Below are 22,033 nucleotides of genomic sequence, written 5' to 3'. Positions count from 1 at the left end.
CACGTTGGCTTGCCTATCTTACAACTCAGAGAGCTTGCAAGCACAGCTTTTGAGGCATCAAAAGTTCACAATGATAAGATCCCTGACCACTCGGTTTTGAAGTTTGACCAGGAGCACTCACTCCAGATAGAGGGTGCATTATCAGGTATTGGAGCGTCGAGAGATGACGCACAACAACAGTTTCTACCACGAAACTATGGTTCCAATAACCTCCGCGGTCTAAATAACTGTAAAGTACGTAGCCATCAACATGACTACCGCTACAATCAACCCGTTCGCTACGTTCCTGCACCCAACCCACAAAAAGTGTCAGAGCACAAGGGTAACAAAGGGTTGAAGGACGATCAAAACGTAGACCAATGTTCTCCAGAAGTCCCACTACGGGAAGAACTTAAGCGAGAACAATTTGAGAAAAGGGTAAAAGATAAGTCACAAGGACTAGACGGGGAATTACCGGACACCAGGTCCGCAGGAATTAACACCCATAGCAAGGATGTTAAAGTTCAAATTTCTCCAGCTCTCATTCAAGACCCTATCCAGGGCCCACTTGATCAAGAAACAAGCCCCCGGGCTTTGTCTATAGACTCTGATACAAAAGTTGCGATGAAAAAGGTCAAACGCTTCGTTAAAGCCAAGCCCACTCAAAGTTGGAAAAGTCAATCTGCTTCCACCTTGAACAGAAATGGCACATCACGTCGTTGCGAACGACCACTCCACTTTGTGGGGAATATGTCCACTAACCACGAATCTAAACGGCCATACCTGGAAACAGTCCTGGAGGACTGCTTAACTTGTCATGCGCTAATGGATTCGGGTGCGACAATATCACTCATCTCTCAAACATTGTTTGACGATCTCAAAAGGGCTTTGAAGCCAACTGGTTAAAAGTGGAACGATGCGACACTAAACTTCGAGGGGTCACTCAGACTACCTCGCCTCTCACATTGAGAGTCATGCTGAAACTACACTTCCAGGACGTATCGCTCGTTCACCCTGTGTATGTTACCAGCCTCGAAACTGTAACCCTGCTACTTGGAGCAGACTTGATGGATCGATTACTCCCATTGATGGATTGGAAAACCAACCAGGTATGGTCACAGGCCACAGTGCCTTCTCCACTGACCACACTGTCTTCCCCTAACGCTAGCTGCAACGCAGTCATTCACGAGGGGTATCTGTCGAAAGCACCCCTTGGGAAAAAGACGTTTAGAAACCTCTTGGTGCAGAATCCGATCCAAGGAGATATTACGATATCTCGACACATTCCGTCAGCCAATCTGATTGACCATTCTTTTCATGATTTTGAGCCAGCTGTCTCTGTGAATGAGCAACTTCCCTCCTCCTTGCAGTCGTGCAATACGGTAGTTGAGATGAACTTCTCTTGTCCTTCGGACACTTCCGCAAGCACTGCGGCCGTCTCAGCAAGAAAAACATTGATGCGCAGAGTACACTCTGCTTCCGATGATACACCTTCTGCTTTGTTGGGGACTGTCACCCCTTACAATGACACTTATGGCGTCAGTCTAGCAACTGACCCGATGACTCCCACTGGTGAAACACTTTGCGATATCACAGACCGATATCCTCGTCTCAGTTCGCAGGTAATGAAGAGGTTGCCACACGCGGACGCGGTGGTGACTGACAGACCTCGACAGCCACTGAGGGTGTTGAAGCACAAACACCAGGAGATTTGGTTGAAAGGTTACAGCCATTCTCATAATAACGCGGCCACTGACAACTCGTACATAGGGTCCGACCTTTTCGTTTGCGCCTCGGACACCAACACCACCCGCTGGTGGGGAGGTCCCGAGACACAAAGGGCGGGAATAGTAGCCCAGACCCATGATGAGCCTCATCGAGGCCGGTGGGGGGGTCAAGACTACGGACAACACCGTACGAGGCCGCCAGAGCATAAATCAAATCTAGTTGTAAACTCCCCTATGAGAACAGTGAGGAGCAGACAGGCCCCTAGACGGGGATTATCTTAGAAGACATCTAAGATAGTACTGAGGTGTACCACACTGGTCGTAAAGGAAGTCCAGTGGACTTGTCCACCTCCAAAACAAATGGCATCAATAAACCATTCTTTGCCATGTGTAGGTTCAACTACAATACAACTAGTAATATGCTCCAATCATGTGTTCCGGTAGATAATATTTCAGAATAAATCGGTAGGATAACTGGTCCCCTTGAGTACCAGTACCAATACTAGCAACAGTCAGTCCCGCTACAATCAGTAAGAAGGTTAGAGACCTAACCAATCAAATTACCATTGACAACAGCGACATAGGAGTCACTCAGAGTGCAACACGTGGAGGGGAATCTCCAGTGCACTCTTCCAATGGTTAACACACATGTCACTAATAAATAGGACCCTCCATTCAGGAGGAAAATTATTAGAAGTCATGAACGATGATCACACCACGTATGACTGGTCAATTACTTAAAGAGTACTTCCGTCGTGAGGTTAGCTCCTCCGTGGATAACATAGCTATGAAATAGACTTCATACCTATCGCCACTACAAAAGTGGAAGACACAGTGACTTGTAGAAAAACTACTACAGACTCCCTTGACACCAATTCTGACTGACCTCCAGGCATTGACCTGAAAATTACCTGACTACGTCAGACTCATTCTGAACAAGTTGTAATCTGCCCGGATACTTGGTTTTCTTCCCTTGACATGCGCGCTTGTGTAAGCATAAGCGCACATGCACAACGGAACATCCAATTAGGATTTATGCTAGGACCACTTAAGGGCCCAAGCAATATACCAGCCTTAGTAAAGTTGAACATTTACTTCTAGGCCTTTGACTCTACAGCACTCACCAGTTTTCTTCCCAGAAGTCCATAGGTCATCCCTGTAGACTGCCCAAAACTAGTGCATTACAGCTGTAGACTTATCATATAGTTATCAACTTAGGATAGCGCCTAAGCAACACACCAAGTAGGAAAAACCCTAGATATGGCATTAGAGACAATGCCATGATAATCATTTTGCCAGAACATTGGACGTATATAGAATACAGTCCAATTAGATGATTTTTTTTGTGTGAGAACTATATTTTGTATACTTTTTGTTTGTTTATGCTTTCATTCCTTTTCAGTTCAGTTCCTTTGACACTTAGGATGTGATAGAGCCATAAACAAAGTCCCCATACAACCATCACTTAGTGCCACAATGCCGCTCATTGGGGAATGAATGTAATTATATATATTTCATGAGTGTGTGTGCGTTGTTAACATCTGCCTAAGTTACTGCCCGGATCTTCCAGTCTGGACGACGGGTCCGGAACGGCGACCCCAAATCCGGACACCCACGGCCTATCCTTGTGGCGGCATGCCCGCTGTCAGAGAGCCTACCAAGGTAAACCACCAGAGGGGGGACCGCAACGGCGATCACCAACCAGGACATCCCTTGGTCCTTCCTGGGGTACTTTGCAGCTTCCAGGGAACCTACCAAGGTACACCACTAGAGGAGACCGCAACGGCGATGACCAACCCGACATCAACTGCCCATCCTTGTGGTGGACTGCTCCGCTTCCAGAGAGCCTATAACAGTTCAACCACCAGAGGGGACTGCAACGATGATCTACCAACGGGACATCACGTGGTCATGATTTTATGTTGATTTGTAACTTGCAGGATAAACAAGATCCAAACCACCAGGGGGGGTATGTCATGACGTTGGCCTCTTTGAGTACAGGGAGGACAGTTGACCCCCTCCCCCCTTGCACCATCCCCCAACCTACCTTCCCCCACCCAGGCCCTGTGTGAAAGGGTTGTAAAAACTCTAAGAGGAGAATCTCTTGCCACATGGCCCATAGAGAGACACAGGAAATTCTTCCAACTCTCAGAATTGGGGAGCCAAGCAACATTTGTGTTCTGGAGAAGGTATGAAAGATTGGTGAAGAATCCAGCTACAAACTACAGTCCACTGACAGAAAGTTCTCATTCCTCTTCATTTTTCAGAAAACAAGGCTGAAACAATGTCTAAAGACTGTTGACATAGGAACTGCAATCTGGGTCCTAACCCATTAGATACTCTATAGGCATTCAATTGAAAATACCCACATCAAAAAAAATCCCACTTCCTGGATGGATTTTCCTCAGGTTTTCACCTGCCATATCAGTTCTGTTATGCCCACAGACATTATTTTAACAGTTTTGGAAACTTTAGAGTATTTTCTATCCAAATCTACCATTTATATGCATATCCTAGCCTCTGGGCCTGTGTAACAGGCAGTTTACTTTGGGCACGCTTCTCATCCAGACATCGTAATACTGCCCCCAAGCCATAAGAAGTTAACTAGGCAAGTCAGTTAAGAACAAATTGATATTTACAATGACGGCCTACCCCGGCCAAACCCGGACGACACTGGGCCAATTGTGCACCGCCCAATCATGGCCGGTTGTGGTACAGTCTGGATTCGAACCAGGGTGTGTATAGTGACACCTCTAGCACTAAGATGCAGTGCCTTAGACCGCTGCACCACTCAGGAGCCCAACACTTAAGAGCCCATGACAGCTATAGGCTGTCTCATTATCGTCTGAGATCAGGCCTACCACCGTCATGTCGTCGGCAAACTTAATGATGGTGTTGAAGTCGTGCATGGCCAGGCAGTCGTGGGTGAACAGGGAGTACAGGAGGGGACTAAGCACGCACCACTCAGGGGCCCCGTGTTGAGGATCAGCATTGCAGATGTGTTGCCTACCCTCACCACCTGGGGGCGGCCCTTCAGGAATTCCAGGATCCAGTTTCAGAGGGAGTTGTTCAGTCCCAGGGACCTTACCTTAGTGATGAGTTTCGAGGGCCCTATGGTGTTGAACGCTCAGTTGTAGTCAATGAACCGCATTCTCACATAGATGTTCCTTTTGTCCAGGTGAGAAAGGGCAGTGTGGAGTGCAATAGAGATTGAGTCATCTCTGGGCCTGTTGGGGCGTTATGCAAATTGCAGTGGGTCCAGGGTGTTTGGGATGATGGTGTTAGCCTGTTGGGGCTCGGGGGCAGTATTGAGAAATTTTGAAAAAAATATGTGCCCATTTTTAACTGCCTCCTACACCAACTCAGAAGCTAGGATATGCATATTATTAACACATTCGGATAGAAAACACTCTGAATTTTCTAAAACAGTTTGAATGGTGTCTGTAAGTATAACAAAACTCATATTGCAGGCAAAAACCTGTGAAAAATAGATTTAAAAAAATGAATTTTGTGACTGTACTATTTAGTGTCATTGTTTTATAGATACCATAGTGAGAAAGGATTCATTTCGCAACACCTACGGCTTCCACTAGATGTCAACGATCTTGATAAAGTTGTTTGAAGCGTCTATGATAAACAGAGAGCAAATTAGAATGCAAGGAAGTTGACATGTCATCACTTCATTTTTTTGCGCCTGCGCATAAATCTGAGAAGCGTGAGTTTGTCATCATTGTTTATCTAGACATAGGATAGGTTGTGTGAAAATATTACTGATGTTTAGCGTTAAAAATGGACCAAAAGATTAATGCTAAGCACCGTTTGACATGTTTGAACGAACGTAAATAGATTATTTACTAGTTTTTTTTAGCTTTTCGGCGTGATTTTACACCCCCCCCACCACGTTTTGTGGGAGCATAATGAACGCTAACTACTTGTTGTTATTTGGACATAAATTATGAACTTTGTCAAAAGAAACCACATTTGTTCCGGACCTGGGATCCCTGGCAGTGCCTTCTGATGGAGATAATCAAAGGTAAGGGGATATTTACAATGTTATTATCGATATTAGATGATGCTAACTGTATAGCATAGCTTATTGTTCTTAGCATAGCACCCCGTTTATTGCAAAATGTGATTTCCCAGTAAAGTTATTTTGAGATCTGGCCATTCGGTAGCAATTACGAGATGATAATATATTATTCTTTGAATGACAATATTATAATTTACCAATGTTTTCGAATAGTAATTTTGTTATGTTCACCGGAAGCATTTCAGACAAGAAAAAAATCTGAATTTCACGCTACTGTAAAATGCTGTTTTTGGATATAAATATGAACTTGATGGAACAAAAAATGCATGTATTGTATAACATAATGTCCTAGGAGTGTCTTCTGATGGAGATTGACAAAGGTTAGTGCATAATTCTAGCTGGTTTCTGCTTTTGGTGACGCCTGACTTTGAATTGAAAATGGATGTTTGTACTTTTGTGGCTATGTACTGTCCTAACATAATCTAACTTTATGCTTTTGCCGTAAAGCCTCTTTGAAAATCGAACAATGTGGTTAGATTAAGGAGATGTTTATCTTTTAAATTGTGTAAAATAGTTGATTGTTTGAGAAATTGAAATTATTAGATTTTTGATGTTTTGAATTTCCAGCCTTGTCGCAATCCCGACTCGGGGTTCATTGCTAACCTGTAGCCCCAACAGGTTAATGTGAGCCATGACCAGCCTTTCAAAGCATTTCATAGCTACAGATGTGAGTGCTATGGGGCAGTAGTAATTTAGACAGGTTACCTTGGCGTTCTTGGGCACAGGGACTATGGTCTGCTTGAAACATGTTAGTATTACAGATTGGGTCAGGGAGAGGTTGAAAATGTCAGTGAAGACACTTGCAAGCTGGTCAGTGCATGCTCTGAGTAGGCGTTGTGAATGTTAACTTCTATGGGCTACGTGGGACGCTAGCGTCCCACCTGCGGGACACAGCCAGTGAAATATCAGGGCGGCAAATTCAAAAACAACAAAATGTCATAATTCAACTTTCTCAAACATACAACTATTTTACACCATTTTAAAGATACACTTCTCCTTGATGTAACCACATTGTCCGATTTCAAAAAGGCTTTACAGCGAAAGCAAAACAGTAGATTATGTCAGGAGAGTACACAGCCCAAAATAATCACACAGCCATTTTCAAAGCAAGCATATATGTCACAAAAACCCAAACCACAGCTAAATGCAGCACTAACCTTTGATGATCTTCATCAGATGACACTCCTAGGACATTATGTTTTACAATACATGCATGTTTTGTTCAATCAAGTTCATATTTATATCAAAAAACAGATTTTTACATTAGCATGTGATGTTCAGAACTAGCATACCCACCGAAAACTTCCAGTGAATTTACATTTTTGTCATTTAGCAGACACTCTTATCCAGAGCAACTACAGTAGTGAATACATACATTTCATTTTCATGCATTTTTTTTGTACTGGCCCCCCGTGGGAATCGAACCCACAACCCTGGCGTTGCACACACCATGCGGCGTTGCAAACACCATGCTCTACCAACTGAGCCACAGGGACGAACAAGATTTACTAAATTACTCATGATAAACGTTGACAAAATACATAACAATTATTTTAAGAATTATAGATACAGAACTCCTTTATGCAAACGCTATGTCAGATTTAAAAATAGCTTTTCGGCGAAAGCACATTTTGCAATATTCTGAGTACATAGCTCAGCCATCACGGCTAGCTAATTTGACAACCACCAAGTTTGGGGCAACCTAAACTCAGAATTACTATTAGAAAAATTGTATTACCTTTGCTGTTCTTCGTCAGAATGCACTCCCAGGACTTCTACTTCAACAACAAATGTTGTTTTGGTTCCAAATAATCCATAGTTATATCCAAATACCTCCGTTTTGTTCGTGCGTTCAGGTCACTATCCGAAGGGTAACGCGCGAGTGCATTTCGTGACAAAAAATTCAAAAATATTCCATTACCGTACTTAGAAGCATGTCAAACGCTGTTTAAAATCAATTTTTATGCTATTCTTCTCGTAAAATAGCGATAATATTCCAACCGGGCAACGTTGTATTCATTCAAAGAGTGAAAGAAAAAAAATGGTGAGGTCTCGTGAATGTGCACTGTCCCCAGGCAGTCCACTTACAAACTCTGCTGCTGTACTTTGCCCAGAGACAGGAGACGCGTCATTCTGCTTTCAAAAGGCTTTAGAGAGCCAATGGAAGCCTTAGAAAGTTTCACGTAACAGCACAGATGCTGTAATTTTGATAGAGATGCAACAGAAGCACTACAAATTGTCAGACAGGCCACTTCCTGCCTGGAATCTTCTCAGGTTTTTGCCTGCCAAATGAGTTCTGTTATACTCACAGACACTATTCAAACAGTTTTAGAAACTTTAGGGAGTTTTCTATCCAAATCTACTAATTATATGCATATTCTAGTTTCTGGGCAAGAGTAGTAACCAGTTTAAATCGGGTACGCTTTTTATCCGGCCGTGAAAATACTGCCCCCTAGCCCAAACAGGTTAAAGGTCTTGCTCACATCAGCTACGGAGAGCGTGATCACACAGTCGTCCGGAACAGTTGGTAGTCTCACGCATGGTTCAGTGTTGCTAGCCTCTAAGCAAGCATAGAAGGCATTTAGCTCATCCAGTAGACTCGTGTCACTGGGCAGCTCGTTGCTGGGTTTCCCTTTGTAATCTGTGATAGTTTGCAAGCCCTGCCACATCCGACACAGGCTCCATGTTCACAGACTCCATGAATTGATGACCTCTTCCTAAATACTTGGTCAAAAGATACATTTTGTGTTTCTTTAGAAACAGGGGGTGGTTCAAATAGCCCCTTGACTGAACTTCCGTATTGTGTTGCCTATTTGAAATGAAAATCTGCTATGATCACAAAATAATATGGACTGTTTTATCATGAGGTGTTTATCAAAAGACATGCGTTTACAAAGATGCCCTGAACCTCAGATCTTGCATTTATTTCTTATTTAAAATAACCATACAATGAATCAATGAAAAACAACAACATGTCCAGTTTTAATTAAGAAAGTCTACGGGACACGTGTCCCCCCTCAGGACCCCGCCCCATCGTTAAACACCTTCTTTTTTTTCTTCTTTTTTTTTCTTCTTTATTTATTCCGGTATGAAAAGGTGTTAGTTAACCTGGAATGCACACCTTCTGTTGTCCTATTGTTCTAGCATGACATACTGTATATCCTGAGGTCTAGGATGCATCAATTCCAGGTCCACAGTTCCACTGAAGAAGGTTCTGATATCAGTGCTCTGTGTGTGACTTGGTGTGAGAAGAACTCTAAAACGAACAAGATGCAAAACATAACAATAACATCATGGGAACCTTCCACGCTCTATCCATGTATACAGTGCCTTGCAAAAGTATTCATCCCCCTTAGCGTTTTTCCTATTTTGTTGCATTACAACCTGTAATTTAAATTGATTTTGATTTTGATTTCATGTAATGGACATACACAAAATAGTCCAAATTGGTGAAGTGAAATGAAAAAAATAGCTAGTTTCCAAAAAATTCTAAAAAATCTCAAATGGAAAAGTGATGAATAAGTCGGAGGTTTACATACACTTAGGTTGTAGTCATAAAAAAATTGTTTTTCAACCACTCCACAAATGTCTTGTTAACAAACTATAGTTTTGGCAAGTCGGTTAGGACATCTACTTGGTGCATGACACAAGTAATTTTTCCAACAATTGTTTAAAGACAGATTATTTCACTTATAATTGACTGTATGACAATTCCAGTGTGTCAGAAGTTTACATACACTAAGTTGACTGTGCCTTTAAACAGCTTGCAAAATTGCAGAACATGATGTCATGGCTTTGGAAGCTTCTGATAGGCTAATTGACATCATTTGAGTCAATTGGAGGTGTACCTGTGGATGTATTTCAAGGCCTACCTTCAAACTCAGTGCCTCTTTGCTTGACATCATGGGGAAATCAAAATAAATCTCCTCTACAAGTCCTCCTCTACCTCTACAAGTCTGGTTCATCCTTAGGAGCAATTTCCAAACGCCTGAAGGTACCACGTTCATCTGTACAAACAATAGTACGCAAGTATAAGCACCATGGGACCACGCAGCCGTCATACCGCTCAGGAAGGAGACGCGTTCTGTCTCCTAGAGATGAACGTACTTTGGTGCGAAAAGTGCAAAGCAATCCCAGAACAACAGCAAAAGACCTTGTGAAGATGCTGGAGAAAACAGGTACAAAAGTATCTATATCCACAGTAAAACGAGTCCTATATCGACATAACCTGAAAGGGCGCTCAGCAAGGAAGAAGCCACTGCTCCAAAACCGCCATAAAAAAGTCAGACTACAGTTTGCAACTGCACATGGGGACAAAGATCGTACTTTTTGGAGAAATGTCCTCTGGTCTGATGAAACAAAAATAGAACTCTTTGGCCATAATGACCATCGTTATGTTTGGAGGAAAAAGGGGGAGTCTTGCAAGCCGAAGAACACCCATCCCAACCGTGAAGCACGGGGGTGGCAGCATCATGTTGTGGGGGTGCTTTGCTGCAGGAGGGACTGGTGCACTTCACAAAATAGATGGCATCACGAGGAAGGGAAATTATGTGGATATATTGAAGCAACATCTCAAGACATCAGTCAGGAAGTTAAAGCTTGGTCGCAAATGGGTCTTCCAAATGGACAATGACCCCAAGCATTCTTCCAAAGTTGTGGCAAAATGGCTTAACGACAACAAAGTCAAGGTATTGGAGTGGCCATCACAACGCCCTGACCTCAATCCTATAGAACATTTGTGGGCAGAACTGAAAAAGCATGTGCGAGCAAGGATGCCTACAAACCTGACTCAGTTACACCAGCTCTGTCAGGAGGAATGGGCCAAAATTCACCCAACTTATTGTGGGAAGTTTGTGGAAGGCTACCCGAAATGTTTGACCCAAGTTAAACAATTTATAGGCAATGCTACCAAATACTAATTGAGTGTATTTAAACTTTGACCCACTGGGAATGTGATGAAAGAAATAGAAGCTGAAATAAATCATTATCTCTACTATTATTCTGACATTTCACATTCTTAAAATAAAGTGGTGATCCTAACTTACTTAAAACAGGGAATTTTTACTAGGATTAAATGTCAGAAATTGTGAAAAACTCAGTTGAAATGTATTTGGCTAAGGTGTATGTAAACTTCCGACTTCAACTATATATTTATTTTCCAGTTGATGGAGAAGTTGGGACCATTGTTCTCGGGAGTCACACAATTCGTAGAGAATAACATCAGGATCTGCTTATCATCCAACGACTGTTTTGTCAAGGTATGTTCAGTACATGTCCACAATGGTTATTTCAGACATTATTTATGTTTGCTTATCTGTTTCAGTTTCCAGTCAATCCGTATATGCCAAAATGCAAAACAAACTTCAGGAAAGTCGATGAGCTTCGAATTACAGTGAAGACGGCGTAACGCCACCTCTAGGGCATACTAGACCTGTTCCCCTTTACTTGTTCCCCTGTTCCTGGAGAGAGGCAGACGGGATATCAGAGTGCTTCGCCACGGTTTAGATCTACTAACACCATTTTACATATTCATTCTCTATCGAATCCATCCAGATGCACCTTGTTCCCCGAGAAGGTGTCAGTTATCCCATCTACTCGACAGGGGGAGCCACAGTCCATATGGACTCATTGGTGATGATGGTGGAAGACCCATCAAGATGATGCGCATGTGTGCTCAGCCCTCCTACCTGATCTACTCCAGACCCAGCATCGCTCCTCGTTTTGCCGACCCTCCACGTATCTGTTATGTGAAGTACCCTGTGCCTACCTACATATGCTTATGATGATTTTAAAGATTGTAAACCCTTTTTCACTTCATATTATGCACTTTAAACCTGTTTTCTCAATGTTTACTTTGAAAATATAAGGTTCTGCTATAGCTGTGTTTTGATTGGTTAATACAATTTTGTCCAACACCAAAAAACTACTGTATTTTCCTAGGTTAAAGTTGGACTCCTCCCTGTGTATGAATTAGTTGGTTGGTCATCATCAGTTTTTCAATACATTTAATCCGTATCAAAATGATCATGTGTTTTCTCTCCCCTTCATTTTAGAAAGAGAATACAGTATTTTGAATATGTCCTTCTATTCTAACATGATATTTGTTGTAGTTAGCATGTTGTATGTGAAAGATTTGGTAAAACTGTATCCAAAAACAAGGAGGGGAGGGGAGCAGAATTGAACAACACATTATCACTTTGATTTGAATTCAATATTTTTGAAAAACTGGTCCCATGACAAGAATTTTATTCATCTAGGTTCCAGTAATTTGTCCACTCAAGTCCTTTGTCCATTTAGTTAAAAGGTGGGTGTGGCCAAAACTGTAAATTCCAAACGTTCCAATGTTATAGCCCTGTGAAAAACATCTACATATTTACTGCATGCAAATCACACAGGTAGCATAATCATTAAGCCTGTTTTAACTGGACAATTGAACCGCTAAATGGGGTAGGACGAATTAAAATCAACCCATAGATTAAGTCTTGATTCAATCACAAGGCCTATACAATGTAGTTCAAGTTAATTTGCCAACACCAATTCCCCATGCTAACATTTTCTATGGTTGAGAATACTATTTCAGTAGGCCTATTCTCTCTTGTCATGTGTAATATGCCTGGCCTATTTAACTACACTGTAACTGCATGTAATATGATTAACCACTAGATGACAGTAGTAAGCCTACTTGAACACTTTACCACAACCTTCAGCAAAGCCCTGGCAGAGTATGCTATGTATTTTTAAAGTTGGTTCAGTCATAACATAAAGCAACTCCTTTGGCTTAAAAAAAGAACAGCATTGTATATGAAAGCTACTCGATGAAGTAGCTTGTTCAGCTAATATTATTATTCCCATGATTTTCAATAAACAACGTAGGCCTATATGAATTGGGAACCGTTGAAAGCAACTAACTAGCCTGGGTACCAGTCTGTTAAGCTAACATTCCACTAGCCTGGGTACCAGTATGTTAAGCTAACATTCCACTAGTCTGGGTACCAGTCTGTTAAGCTAACATTCCACTAGCCTGGGTACCAGTCTGTTAAGCTAACATTCCACTAGCCTGAGTACCAGTATGTTAAGCTAACATTCCACTAGCCTGGGTACCAGTATGTTAAGCTAACATTCACTTCTTGTGCATCGTGTCATATGTTTAGCATGACAGGAGTGGAACGACAGCTAAACAGACTGGTAACAGACTAGTGGAACGATAGCTAAACAGACTGGTACCAGACTAGTGGAACTATAGCTAAACAGACTGGTAACAGACTAGTGGAATGATAGCTAAACAGACTGGTACCAGACTAGTGGAACTATAGCTAAACAGACTGGTACCAGACGAGTGGAACGATAGCTAAACAGACTGGAACCAGACCAGTGGAACGACAGCTAAACAGACTGGTAACAGACTAGTGGAACGATAGCTAAACAGACTGGTAACAGACTAGCGGAACGATAGCTAAACAGACTGGTAACAGACTAGTGGAACGATATCTAAACAGACTGGTAACAGACTAGCGGAACGATAGCTAAACAGACTGGAACCAGACTAGTGGAACGATAGCTAAACAGACTGGTAACAGACTAGCGGAATGATAGCTAAACAGACTGGTAACAGACTAGTGGAACGATATCTAAACAGACTGGTACCAGACTAGTAGAACAATAGCTAAACAGACTGGTAACAGACTAGTGGAACGACAGCTAAACAGACTGGTAACAGACTAGTGGAACGATATCTAAACAGACTGGAATCAGACTAGTGGAACAATAGCTAAACAGACTGGAACCAGACTAGTGGAACTATAGCTAAACAGACTGGTAACAGACTAGTGGAATGATAGCTAAACAGACTGGTAACAGACTAGTGGAACGATAGCTAAACAGACTGGTAACAGAATAGTGGAACGATAGCTAAACAGACTGGTACCAGACTAGTGGAACGATAGCTAAACAGACTGGTAACAGACTAGTGGAACGATATCTAAACAGACTGGTAACAGACTAGCGGAACGATATCTAAACAGACTGGTACCAGACTAGTGGAACGATAGCTAAACAGACTGGTAACAGACTAGTGGAACGATATCTAAACAGACTGGTAACAGACTAGTGGAACGATAGCTAAACAGACTGGTAACAGACTAGTGGAACGATATCTAAACAGACTGGTACCAGACTAGTGGAACGATATCTAAACAGACTGGTACCAGACTAGTGGAACGATAGCTAAACAGACTGGAACCAGACTAGTGGAACGATAGCTAAACAGACTGGTAACACACTAGTGGAACGATAGCTAAACAGACTGGTAACAGACTAGTGGAACGATATCTAAACAGACTGGAACCAGACTAGTGGAACTATCGCTAAACAGACTGGTAACAGACTAGTGGAACGATAGCTAAACAGACTGGTAACAGACTAGTGGAACGATAGCTAAACAGACTGGTAACAGACTAGTGGAACGATATCTAAACAGACTGGTACCAGACTAGTGGAACGATAGCTAAACAGACTGGTAACAGACTAGTGGAACGATATCTAAACAGACTGGTACCAGACTAGTGGAACGATAGCTAAACAGACTGGTAACAGACTAGTGGAACGATAGCTAAACAGACTGGTAACAGACTAGTGGAACGATAGCTAAACAGACTGGTACCAGACTAATGGAACGATAGCTAAACAGACTGGTACCAGACTAGTGGAACGATATCTAAACAGACTGGAACCAGACTAGTGGAACTATCGCTAAACAGACTGGTAACAGACTAGTGGAACGATAGCTAAACAGACTGGAACCAGACTAGTGGAACGATATCTAAACAGACTGGTACCAGACTAGTGGAACGATATCTAAACAGACTGGTACCAGACTAGTGGAACGATATCTAAACAGACTGGTACCAGACTAGTGGAACGATATCTAAACAGACTGGTACCAGACTAGTGGAACGATATCTAAACAGACTGGTACCAGACTAGTGGAACGATATCTAAACAGACTGGTACCAGACTAGTGGAACGATATCTAAACAGACTGGTACCAGACTAGTGGAACGATATCTAAACAGACTGGTACCAGACTAGTGGAACGATATCTAAACAGACTGGTACCAGACTAGTGGAACGATATCTAAACAGACTGGTACCAGACTAGTGGAACGATAGCTAAACAGACTGGTACCAGACTAGTGGAACAATAGCTAAACAGACTGGTAACAGACTAGTGGAACGATAGCTAAACAGACTGGTACCAGACTAGCAACCTCCTGGAATATTAGGGCAACGTAATTTCTGAACTTTAAACTTGATGAATGTTCTCTTTTGGCTCCAGTGATCAATACTGTTGAAGGATGTTATAATTCAAAGTTGACTGACCACCTGACCACCATCAAGGTTAGCAAATATGGAGTGAGTGAAATCTGTGTTTGCAGTTCTATCTAGAATTGTCTGTGCAGTGTGTACATGGTCAGCAACTTGCCACACTGCACCCGACTGACCTCATATGGATTGTAGACCAGATGAGTTTGGAGAGGGTGGAAGGGCATTGTGCTTGTGTGTGAGTGTGCCTTTGTGCCTGAGCGTGTGTGTGCTTTTATGCCTGCAGTCTGTTTGACTACTTCTATGGTCCACTCAACTCACCAAGATGGCTGACCTGATATGCAACTACTTCCTGAATGGCACCAAACTTTGCTGGGTCAATGCAAGTTAATTCAGCCAGAAGATGCAAAGGTCAAAGGTCAAGAACTAAAATGTATGACTAAAACAACCCAAAATCAATCAATCAAATGTATTTATAAAGACCTTTTTACATCAGCAGATGTCACAAAGTGCTTATACAGAAACCAAACCTAAAACCCTAAACAGCAAGCAATGCAAATGTAGAAACAAATGCCTTTCTCCATTAGTGTATGCCAATACGACATGTAGGCCTACAGTTACTGTATTTGTTGTTCTGACACTCACTGTTCAGATAATACAGTCGTACAGTAGACCTACTCATCCACTGTTCAGAAGATAAAGTTGCAATCCCACAGGTGACAGGTGGGATGTATCATAAAGGTTCCCTGTCTGTCGACAACCTGCTATAAAGTCACAATCAAGGATGTTGTTGATCTTTATGACTTTATTTGAGACTTTGGCTGCATCTCAAATGGCACCCTACAATATTGCCCCATAGGCCCTGGGCAAAAGTTGTGCACTATATAGGGAATAGGGTGCCATATGGGACAAAACCTTTAGCAGCGTCAGACGTATTTGCTACCTTGTGTACATTACAACAGCATCTGTGCTAACTGGTACATTGGCTGTTCGCCTCAGTCCACAGGTGGGGCTTAGTTGGCTGCAGCTCACGATTCATCCCACGTATTGTGTTTTTATCTTTCTCACCTTTTACTATTTTATTTGTCAAGCACTTTGAACTGCATTTTCTGTAAGTAATGTGTCATATAAATAAAGTTGTATTGATTGATACATCTCATGAAAGAGCAGCGATCCTACCTTACAGTACATGTAGGAAATCTTGTTCCATAACAATATCAGAGAAATGTTTGACTATTGTCAGATAGAACAAAATTCAGCCAATGACTTTCAAACTATGTATGTCATTTAGCAGACGCTTTTATCCAAAGCGACTTAGTCATGTGTGCATACATTTTTCATATCGGTGGCCCCAGCAGGAATTGAACCCACGAACACGAACAATCGAACACTGATGTTATATTATGACACCTATCCCATCTTTGTTGATGTTTTTATTGTTACATCATATATAAGCCTTGGTGTCAGCCTGGTATAAGAGACTACATTTTACATTGACATTTTAGGCATTTAGTAGACGCTCTTATCCAGAGTGCCTTACAGTTAGTGCATTCGTCTTTAAATAGCTAGGTGGGATAACCACACACCACGGTCAAAGTAAGTACATTTTTCCTCAAAGTATCTATCAGCAAAGTCAGAGCTTGTAAGGGGAAAAAGAGTCAAGTGCGGGGGGGCAGGACAGAGAAGAGCTGGAGTGGGCTAAGTCGGAGCTGCAGAACGGAGTGCTCGGATTGGGGTGTAGGGTTTGAGCATAGCCTGACGGTAGGGAGGGGCAGTTCCTCTTGCTGCTCCGTAGGCAAGCACCATGGTCTTGTAGTAGATGCGAGCTTCAACTGGAAGCCAGTGGAGTGTGAGGATGAGCAAGGTGACATGGGAGAACTTGGGAAGGTTGAACAAGTTGGGAAGGTTGAACAAGTTGGATAAGTTGCAGGGGTTTGATGGCACAAGCGGGGACCCCAGCCAACAGAGAGTTGCAGTAGTGCAGACGGGAGATGACAAGTGCCTGGATTAGGACCTGCGCCACTTCCTGTGTGAAGTATGGTCATTCTCTACGGATGTTGTAGAGTATGAACCTGGAGTAGCGAGTCACTGCTTTAATTTTAGCAGAGAATGACAGGGTGTTTTCCAGGGTCACGCCAAGGATCTTTGCACTCTGGGAGGGGGACACCGTGGAGATCTTGGAGCAGGCAGGCCTTCCTCAGTAGGAAGAGCAGTTCGGTCTTATCGAGGTTGAGCTTGAGGTGGTGGGCCTACATCCAAGCTGAGATCTCTGTCAGGCACGCAGAGATGCGTCTTGTCACTTGGGTGTCAGAAGGGGGGGTAAGGAGAAAAGTAGTGGAGGGTCATCCGCATAGCAATGACAGGAGAAGAGCAGTCTTGGTTGAGAGACCCGTCTTGAAGCCTGACTGATTAGGGTGAATAAGATCGTTCTGAGAAAGATTGCGAGAGAGTTGGTCAGAGACAGCACTCTCAAGTGTTTTGGAAAGAAAAGAAAGAAGGGATACCGGTTTGTAGTTTTAAACATCAGACATTTCTTGAGGAAGGAAGTTAGAGGGGACACAGGCAGTGGTTAGGAATGAGTTGATGAGGGAAGTCAGAAATCGTCTCCAGAGATGGTCTGAAGAAGGAGGAGGGGATGGGGTTTGGCGGGCAAGTGGTTGGGCGCCCAGACCTCACTTGTCGCAGGATTTCATCTGGAGAGAGAGGGGAGAAATAGATCAAGGCATAGGGTCGTTATGTGTGAGTGGGACCAGTGGACTCAGTATGCTGAGTGAATGTGGAGCGGATGTCGTCAACCTTCTTTTTAAAGTGGTTGATGAAGTCGTCCGCAGAGAGGGAGGGGGGGAGGGGTGCGGGATTAAGGAGAGAGGAGAAGGTGGAAAAGATTTTCCTAGGGTTAGAGGCAGAAGCTTGAAATTTAGAGTGATAGAAAGTGGCTTTAGCAGTGGACACAGAGGGCGAGAAGGTAGAGAGGAGGGAGTGAAAGGATGATAGGTCCTCCTGAAGATGAGTTTTTCTACATTTTTGCTCAGCTGCCTGCAGCACTGTTCTGTCAGCTCGCAATGAGTCACTCAGCCAGAGAGCAGGAGCGGAGGACCGAGCCGTCCGGTAGGGAAAGGAGACAGTGCGAGTCATATGATGCGGAAAGGGAAGAGAGTAGGGTTTATCAGAAGGCATAGATGATAGGATAGAAGAGGAGAGAGTAGTGGGAAAGAGAGCGAGATAAGATTGTGACGGCGCATGACCATCTGGATAAGGGTTGAGCGGTTAGGGTTGGAGGAATGGGAGACAGAAAAGGAAACAAAGTAGTGATCAGCAGGGGTTGGAACCAAAATTATTTTCCAATTGTTTGCTCTGAACAGAACCACCATACTTTTCGTTCCGTTCCACTGTTCCGACCAGCAAAATAAAGTTTTTAACTGGTTTGAAACAAAAAACAGTACCGGTTTATATCGTTCCTCTCTGTTCCTTTTTTAACCTGTGAAATCAACAGTTTTTTACATGTAGCTCATTACTTCACCAATCAGTGCGGATAGAGCAGGCAAACTAGTTGTTTGCATTCGTGATGGACAGCCTATGGCAAAAGATGTGACTGAAATTTTACGAAGGGGTTGAGGAGCAGGCTTGAAGTGCTAGGTATCTTGTTATGACATGCATTATCTGAATTAGGTCCACAGAGTTATACCTACGGAGGAGCGGCTTCTATGAAGGAACCTTGAATGTCCTTTGAGCTAGCATGCTAACAAGCTTGTGCATGCAGAGCGGCACCATAATTAAAAACAAGTCTTACCTTTTCGTAGATAATAAATCCAACGTGAAATAGTATCCTTAACTAGCATTGAAAAAGTTAATCCATTCTTCTATAGATAATAAAAAAATCTCTCCCCCATCTCCTCACGCTTCTAACATCAGTACAGTAGCCTATAGTAACGTCAGTACAGTAGCCTATGGTAACGTCAGTACAGTAGCCTATGGTAAAGTCAGTACAGTAGTCTATGGGAACGTCAGTACAGTAGCCTATGGTAATGTCAGTACAGTAGAATATGGTAACGTCAGTACAGTAGCCTATGGTAACGTCAGTACAGTAGCCTATGGTAGCGTCAGTACAGTAGCCTATGGTAGCGTCAGTACAGTAGTCTATGGGAACGTCAGTACAGTAGCCTATGGTAACGTCAGTACAGTAGTCTATGGTAACGTCAGTACAGTAGTCATGGTAAAGTCAGTACAGTAGCCTATGGTAACGTCAGTACAGTAGCCTATGGTAACGTCAGTACAGTAGTCTATGGTAACGTCAGTACAGTAGTCATGGTAAAGTCAGTACAGTAGTCATGGTAAAGTCAGTACAGTAGTCTATGGTAACGTCAGTACAGTAGCCTATGGTAGCGTCAGTACAGTAGCCTACGGTAATGTCAGTACAGTAGCCTATGGTAAAGTCAGTACAGTAGCCTATGGTAACGTCAGTGCAGTAGTCATGGTAAAGTCAGTACAGTAACCTATGGTAACGTCAGTACAGTAGCCTATGGTAACGTCAGTGCAGTAGTCATGGTAAAGTCAGTACAGTAACCTATGGTAAAGTCAGTACAGTAGACTATGGTAACTTCAGTACAGTAGTCATGGTAAAGTCAGTACAGTAGCCTATGGTAACGTCAGTACAGTAGTCTATGGTAACGTCAGTGCAGTAGACTATGGTATCGTCAGTACAGTAGTCATGGTAAAGTCAGTACAGTAGCCTATGGTAACGTCAGTACAGTAGTCATGGTAAAGTCAGTACAGTAGCCTATGGTAACGTCAGTACAGTAGCCTATGGTAAAGTCAGTACAGTAGCCTATGGTAACGTCAGTACAGCAGTCTATGGTAACGTCAGTGCAGTAGACTATGGTAACGTCAGTACAGTAGTCATGGTAAAGTCAGTACAGTAACCTATGGTAAAGTCAGTACAGTAGACTATGGTAACTTCAGTACAGTAGTCATGGTAAAGTCAGTACAGTAGCCTATGGTAACGTCAGTACAGTAGTCTATGGTAACGTCAGTGCAGTAGACTATGGTAACGTCAGTACAGTAGTCATGGTAAAGTCAGTACAGTAGCCTATGGTAACGTCAGTACAGTAGTCATGGTAAAGTCAGTACAGTAGCCTATGGTAACGTCAGTACAGTAGTCATGGTAAAGTCAGTACAGTAGCCTATGGTAACGTCAGTACAGCAGTCTATGGTAACGTCAGTGCAGTAGACTATGGTAACGTCAGTACAGTAGTCATGGTAAAGTCAGTACAGTAGCCTATGGTAACGTCAGTACAGTAGCCTATGGTAACTTCAGTACAGTAGCCTATGGTAACGTCAGTACAGTAGCCTATGGTAATGTCAGTACAGTAGTCTATGGTAACGTCAGTGCAGTAGACTATGGTAACGTCAGTACAGTAGTCATGGTAACGTCAGTACAGTAGTCTATGGTAACGTCAGTACAGTAGCCTATGGTAACTTCAGTACAGTAGCCTATGGTAACGTCAGTACAGTAGTCTATGGCAACGTCAGTACAGTAGTCTATGGTAACGTCAGTACAGTAGCCTATGGTAACGTCAGTACAGTAGCCTATGGTAACGTCAGTACAGTAGTCTATGGCAACGTCAGTACAGTAGCCTATGGTAACGTCAGTACAGTAGCCTATGGTAACGTCAGTACAGTAGTCATGGTAACGTCAGTACAGTAGCCTATGGTAAAGTCAGTACAGTAGCCTATGGTAACGTCAGTACAGTAGTCTATGGTAACGTCAGTACAGTAGTCTATGGTAACGTCAGTACAGTAGCCTATGGTAACGCCAGTACAGTAGCCTATGGTAAAGTCAGTACAGTAGCCTATGGTAACGTCAGTACACTAGTCTATGGTAACGTCAGTACAGTAGTCTATGGTAACGTCAGTACAGTAGCCTATGGTAACGCCAGTACAGTAGCCTATGGTAAAGTCAGTACAGTAGTCTATGGTAACGTCAGTACAGTAGTCTATGGTAACGTCAGTACAGTAGTCTATGGTAACGCCAGTACAGTAGTCTATGGTAAAGTCAGTACAGTAGTCTATGCTTCAGAAGGGGGAGGGGCACACACACTCTGGCAAAGATTTTCAGCTTGCAGGCAGACGCTGGAATACGTTTCTGAGTGAGGGCTTTGCATAGGCGGTTTGTAGCAGTTTTTTGTGGGACTAGAAAAACAATTCCGGAACGTAGACAAACGTTATTAACCAGTTTCCATGCTTTTAAAATAATGGGTATTTTCCGGAACAGTATGGGTCACTTTCGTTCCCGGTTCAGTTCCTGTTCCTAGAACATTTTTGTTATATTCTGGTTTTCGGTTCTGTTCTCTGAACCGGTTCCAATCCCTGGTAATCACAGACCTGGAGGGGGGGTTACAGTGAGATTAGTAGGCAAACAGACTCTAGTAAAGATGAGGTCAGCGTATTGCCTGCCTTGTGAGTGGGAGGGGACTGGGAAAGGGTGAGTTAAAAAGAAATGAAGACTACCCACACATCAGTCCCTATGATGAACTGAGATCTGTGGGCATAACATTAGACTATTGATAGTTTTAGCTGCTTCATGTGAATGTGTGACTGTGGAGGGAGCTAGTCACGGGACTGCAGTCTGGAGAGGAAGAAATGGTGCAGTCAGTCAGCACTCTGTGCCCACGGTATACTTCCATTCTATGAGATTACTGATGGCAGACCTAGATTGACACCGCCAACTTCTTCACCCTGCCCTTCTGCCTTCCTCCCTCCTGCCCCCCTCTTTCAGTCTTTCTCTCTCTATATCTCTCTGTTACTTTCCTCTCTCCGCTTACACCCCCCTCCCCCCTTTTGTCACTCTCTCACAACATTTTTATTGGGTCAGTATTTTTCACACGCTATTATTACAGTGTATCCCCTACCTATCCAA

The 22,033-nt window shown here is 43.0% G+C and overlaps 1 long non-coding RNA gene across 1 annotated transcript; it reads left to right on the top strand.

Moving 5' to 3' along the window:
• Nucleotides 1–5,169: 5,169 nt before the first annotated feature.
• On the top strand, nucleotides 5,170–11,674 carry LOC106588969 (uncharacterized). Its single transcript, XR_001324735.3, has 3 exons — nucleotides 5,170–5,739; nucleotides 10,959–11,054; nucleotides 11,350–11,674. It is a non-coding gene; the product is annotated as an uncharacterized LOC106588969 (long non-coding RNA).
• Nucleotides 11,675–22,033: the final 10,359 nt, after the last annotated feature.

The sequence above is a fragment of the Salmo salar genome, chromosome 27, assembly GCF_965601325.2.
Source record: "Salmo salar chromosome 27, fSalSal1, whole genome shotgun sequence".
Taxonomy (NCBI): domain Eukaryota; kingdom Metazoa; phylum Chordata; class Actinopteri; order Salmoniformes; family Salmonidae; genus Salmo; species Salmo salar.
This window is presented reverse-complemented; position numbering and strand designations above follow the sequence as displayed.